We start from the raw sequence: 6,367 nt of genomic DNA, 5'->3' as shown, positions 1-6,367 counted from the left end.
CCAAGAGCAGCATCTGCGGATGCATGCGTATGCACTCTGTAGAATTTTGTAAATGTGTGCACACTGGAGCAGGTAGCGGCCTTGCAAAGTTGGGCTGCCGAAGCCTGATGGCGGATAGCCCAGGAGGCACCCACTGCTCGTGTAGAGTGGGCCTGCACAGATTGAGGGGGAACGGCACCTCGTGTTTTGTAAGTTTCACACATGGCAGTCCTGATCCATCGAGAAATCGTGGATTTGGAAGCCCGATCGCCCTTTTTGTGTCCTTCTGAGAGGACGAAAAGGGCATCGGACTTGCGCAACAGTGCTGTTCTGGAGATGTAGATCCGCAGAGCCCTGACAAGGTCGAGAGTGTGAAGGGCTTTCTCAAAGGAGTGGACCGGGACCGGGCAGAATGACGGCAACACAATGTCCTCGTTGAGGTGGAAAGAGGATACAACCTTCGGAAGGAAGGTGGGGGAAGGCCGAAGGACCACCTTATCATGATGGAATATCAGGTAAGGTGAGCGACAGGACAGAGCTGCCAGTTCGGACACTCGCCTGATAGAGGTAATAGCGACTAAAAAGGCAACTTTCCAAGACAGCCGTTGAAGAGAGATTTCTCTCAAGGGTTTGAAAGGAGGAAGCTGAAGTGCTCCGAGAACCAAATTCAGATCCCAGGGATCTAAGGGGTGACGATAAGGGGGGACCAAATGCGCCACCCCTTGAAGAAAAAGAAAGGTACGGACCTGAGGGCGAGAAGCCAGCTGCTTCTGGAAAAAAATTGACAAGGCAGAAACTTGTCCTTTAAGGGTATTGAGAGCAAGACCCGAGTCCATACCGTCTTGCAAAAAGGCAAGAACATTAGGGATTGAAAAGATCAGGGGCGACCGATTATGACGGTCACACCAGGACAGATAGGTCTTCCAGGTCCTGTGATAAATGCTGGCGGAGGAAGGCTTGCGAGCATTAAGCATGGTATGAACTACCCTGAAAGAAGATGAGAATTGGCTAGAATCAAGGATTCAAGCGCCACGCCGTCAAATGCAGCTGTGCTGTATTCTGGTGGAATATTGGACCTTGCTACAGAAGATCCGGGCGGTCGGGAAGACGCCAGGGAGTGTCGCCGAGAAGGTGGAGGAGCTCTGGAAACCAGGCTCTTCTGGGCCAGTCCGGGGCCACGAGGATCACCGGGATTCTCTCCGCTTTGATTTTCTTGATTACTCTCGGAATGAGAGCGAACGGAAGGAAAACGCATGGCAGGCGAAACTGCGACCACGGGAGGACTAGAGCATCGGAGCCGAGCGCTAGCAGGTCTCTCGACCGTGATACGAAGGGATGTACTTTGGCGTTTAACCGAGACGCCATGAGGTCCACATCTGGGAGCCCCCAACGAAGAGTGATCTGATGGAACACCTCGTCGTGGAGGGACCATTCCCCTGCCGCTAGACCTTGCCTGCTGAGAAAGTCTGCGGCCCAGTTGTCTATCCCCGGAATATGGACAGCTGAAATAATGGGAATGTGCATCTCTGCCCAAAGAAGAATCCTGGAGACTTCTTTCATCGCTGCCCTGCTGCGAGTTCCTCCCTGACGGTTGACGTAAGCCACAGCCGTGGCATTGTCTGACTGGATCCGAACTGGGAGGCCCAGAAGCAAGGGTTGAAAGGTCTGAAGGGCCAGAAATATGGCCCTGATCTCCAGAACGTTGATATGATGGGATCGCTCGGGGTGAGACCAGCGTCCGTGAGCAGTGTGGTGGAGAAACACCGCCCCCCAGCCTAACAGGCTGGCATCTGTCATGACTACATGTCAGTGGACAGGGCGGAAGGACTTCCCCTGAGATAGGGATGAGACCTGAGTCCACCAGACGAGGGAGCTGAGGGCAGTCCGAGATAAGCGGACTGACCGGTCTAGAGAGGCTGGATTCTTGTCCCAAGAGGACAGAAGATCCAATTGCAGAGGGCGCAAATGGAATTGGGCAAACGGCACGGCTTCCATGACTGCTACCATCTTACCTAACACTCTCATCCCACTCCGGAGGGATGGGTAACGGCGGGAGCGGAGGGATTGGGCGGCCCGGATCAGGGATGACCTCTTGTCTTCTGGAAGAAAAAACCCCGGGCCTTAACCGTGTCTATCAGCATACCTAAAAAGGTGATGCGCTGATGAGGAATGAGGGATGACTTGTTGAAGTTGAGAAGCTACCCTAGCCTTGAGAGCGTGTCTGGGCAAATTTGCACCCTTTCTGAGCAAACTTGAGGAGAGCTCCCCTTGACAAGTAGGTCGTCCAAATAGGGAACGACCAGAACGCCTCTGGGGTGCAAAATGGATATCACGGCTGCCATGACTTTTGTGAAGACCCAAGGCGCAGTAGCCAGTCCAAAGGGAAGGGCCCTGAATTGGAAATGACGGTGTCCTACGGCAAAACGAAGGAACCGTTGATGCGATACACATATGGGAATGTGTAAATAAGCATCTTGAATGTCTATAGAAGCTAGGAATTCTCCCGGTTCCATAGCAGCTAGTACGGCTCGCAATGATTCCATTCGGAAGGTCCGAATCCGTACGGACCTGTTTAGCCTTTTGAGGTCCAGGATAGGACGGACAGAGCCATCTTTTTTGGGGACGACAAAGAGGTTTGAATAGAAACCTTTGCCGCGCTGTTCCACGGGCACTGGAATGATAACGTTTGCTTTCTGTAAAGAGGGTATGGCCTGAAATAAGGCCTGGCTTTGCGTTGTGGACTTTGGAAGCTGAGAACGCAGAAACCTGTTGGCCGGTAGGGAATGGAAATCGATCTTGTAACCTGAGGTGACGATTTCTCAAACCCGAGCATCGTGAGTATGGTCTAGCCAGATATCCCGAAAAAGCAGAAGCCGCCCTCCAACAGGAGTCGGCTCTGAGGGGTACATGGCGTCATGCTGAAGGGGCCTTCGCGGGGCGAGGTCCCTTGGGTTTAGATTGCCTGGAGTAGGAACGCCAGGAAGAGTCCCTTGAGGGACCGGATCCCCGATCTGAGCGTTGCGACGACCCCTGTGATGGTTTTTGGGGGCGAGCCGAAAAAACTGCCTGCGCCAAGAAGACTTTTTAAAATTTTTGGATACAGGCCGCTTTTGTGGTAGAATGGTACTTTTACCACCCGTCGTCTCAGATATAAGCTTTTTCAGGGATTCTCCAAACAGAAGAAGACCCTGGAAGGGGAGTGTGGACAGGGACTTCTTGGAGGCACTGTCCGCGTTCCATATCTTTAGCCACAGGACTCTGCGGGCAAAAACAGCATTGGCAGCCGTTAGGGCTGACAAACTAGCTGCATCTAAGGAGCCGTGAAGCAAGTAATTAGAGGCTAGAAAGAACAAATCAAGGATCTCAAGAGCCTCTGAAGGAATATTGCAAGAGCGAAGCAACTTGCGCAAGTTCCTACTCCACACACTCATAGCTCTCGCCACCCATGTCAAGGCAAACAGGGGGCGCAGAGAGGAGCTGGAAGCCTGGAAAATAAATTTGACCGCAGCATCAATTGCGCGGTCAGACGAGTCCTTGAGAGACGCGGTGTCTGAGACAGACATAACCGTGTGTTTAGCCAGCCTGGATACTGGCGGATCCACAACGGGGGGTACTGACCAGAGCTTAACCAGTTCCGATGGAAAGGGATAAGCGAATGAAGAGGAGGATTTTTTATTAAACCTCCTATCAGGGTGATCCCACCGTTTTAGATATGATTTGATGAAAAATCGGATCCTGGGCAAAGGACTTAGGAGGCTTCTTGGCCCGCTTGATTGCCGACTGAGAAGTCTGGTCCGAAGGCTGATCAAAAATCGACAGAGAGTGATTGACAGCCGAAATTAATGTGTCTTCCATATGCCTAGACTCAGAAGGGACATCTGAATCAGAGTCAGAGTCTTGGGAATCGTGACTACTAAAGGTCACGGAGCCTGAGTCAGACTGATCATCGTCCGAGACGTAACGGTCGCAATGGCGCCTTTTGGAGACAGCCTTTTTACGTACTGGGAATGATACACCAGACGAAGGCGGACTCCCCTGGGGGAGCTGAGCCGGGGGGAGGCTGTGAGAGCCTGTGGAAGGCTGGGATATCTGAGCGGCCAGGTCATCTAACCTCTTAGACATTAGAAGAGCCCAGGCAGGAATAACGTCATCAGACTGGGGTACTGCCTGGATAGTGGCTGCAGCCAAATCCACAGACTGCACGACCTCCTGGTCCGGCAGCGGAGGCTGTTGTGACACGGTAGTAGGGGCATCGCAGCCCCGGCATAGTGGATAGCTTCGGCCATTACAAAAACGATCGTCCACAGGTGGTACAAGCATAGTACAGGTCCATAGAGGATGCCTGGGAAGCTTTATCACCCTTGCTGTTACGCATGTCAGCAACAGTTCCACAATAAGTACAGTGAGCCTCTAGCAGTATTATAAAGCGACTGCTGTGGGTGAGGAGCTGCTAGCAGTATTATAAATGACTGCTATGCAGAGCCGGTATATATCGAGTAAAGTAGCACCTGTCAAACAGTCGGTATATACCTACAGGCACAGTTAGTATATACTGCTAAAAGCTAATATACACCGCCAGCCAGCAGACACACACCGCTAGAAAGACAGCGATATACCACTGAGCAGAGCGGTATATAGTGCTGCAGAATCGCAGAGCCAAGGAGGTGATCTCACCCGTGCCTGCTCCCCACATGTAATGGCGTCCAGTGTTCTCTGGCAGCATGGAGGGGAGAGACGGCCCACTAGAGGGAGCGACTTCTGGAGCAGTGGAGGGGGCGTTGCTAGAATGCAGGCCGACGCCGGGAGCTAAATTAATGATGCTTCCCTGGGATCACGGCCTGTATCGCCCCACCGGCGCCTTTCCAGGTGGCGGTTTGGATGCAGGGGACTGACTCATCATCTCCCTACCTGCTCCTGGCTCCGTCTGAAGACGCGTCTGTCCTGGGATGCGGGGATCTCGGGGACGCATCTTCGGCTCAAGGCTGAAGCAGGTTCTCGGCTCTGCTGGCCCTCTGGAGCTACCTTGGTGTGAGGTGCTTCCAGGGAGCCTGGAGGGGTACGCAGACCCGACCACTTGGGCGCGAGGGAAGACTGACGGCTTGTGCATGCCAGGTTTCCTCTGCCCGTACACGGGGGGAATGGGGGTGGCAAGGCACCCTGCTATTGCCCCTATCAAAAATAGAATGAAAAAGAAAGGAGAAACAAAATAAAAAGTAAAAATAAGCTGGCCTGAGGTACCTCTGGTGGAGCTCAGTCCAGACATGTAAGCCTCCCTGCTGACACTAGGAAAAAACTGAGCTAGTTCCCGCCTAGCTGGGGTTATATGCTGTGGGAGGAGGAGCTAACACTTTTTTCAAACCTAGTGTCACGCCTCCCCTGGAGACACCATATAACCCAACGTCTGTGTCCCCCAATGAAAAGGCGAGAAAGGAATACCATTAAGTCAATTTAGACGGATCAGAAAAAATAGTTCATTAAGGGAAGATTATATACAGCAATCCCGAATATTAAAAAATAGATTCAAAGATAAAAAAATATCCGTATGGAATCATTGAAATAGCATATACCAATAATTTAAATAAAAACCAAGAAGAATGTGTTAGGCTCGCCGCGTGAGCAGGGAATTTGGTGGTCCTGCTGGGCCGCAACGCACAGAAAACCCAGAGGGGCTTGACTACGGACCCAGACCTAGTTTTTACCAGAGCTCCTGATGGTTGAGGTGTTAGGCTATGTGCGCACGTTGCGTTCTATTCCGCAGCGTGTAAGTCACTGCATGTGCGTCTCAGAACGTAGCCGAAAAAGCTGCATTCTGAGATGCATTCGGCAGAACGCAAAGTGCGCACATTCCTGGAGAATTCATGCGTTCTGGATGCTTGATCTGCCATAGACAGAGTGGGAAAAGCATCCAGAACGCACATTGTTGACAGTGCGGTCCCACTCGGCTCTGCAGCATCCCCATCATGGTCAAAAATAAGTATTCACTGCTGCTTATACCGGAATAGTTCATCCATGATGATGGATGGCGTTCTGCGCACTACCTGTTTGTAATGATTCACATAGTGATGAAACGCTTTGGGAAGAAGCACATGTGAGCAGTGAGTGGTTTCAGAGGGGTACTGTCAGACGTGAGTTGGGAGCCCTTCACTTATTTTCTTCATGTGAAGGTACCAGTCAAGTTGAAATTAGGACAAGACATGGTTAGGTTGTTCCTCATATTACAACTCGGTTATTTGATTTACTTATAGAGCAAGGTTGATTGTTCATATATCATTGAACATGCATTCATTAATGCTGAGAGATAATACTCTGATTCAGTTGTATAGGATTCACTTATAACTTTTTTTTTTAAGTCCAATATCACATTCTTTGTATTGGTTTTATTGACCAA

This window comes from Anomaloglossus baeobatrachus, chromosome 4, assembly GCF_048569485.1.
Source record: "Anomaloglossus baeobatrachus isolate aAnoBae1 chromosome 4, aAnoBae1.hap1, whole genome shotgun sequence".
Taxonomy (NCBI): Eukaryota; Metazoa; Chordata; class Amphibia; order Anura; family Aromobatidae; genus Anomaloglossus; species Anomaloglossus baeobatrachus.
Note: the sequence above shows the minus strand (reverse complement) of the source record.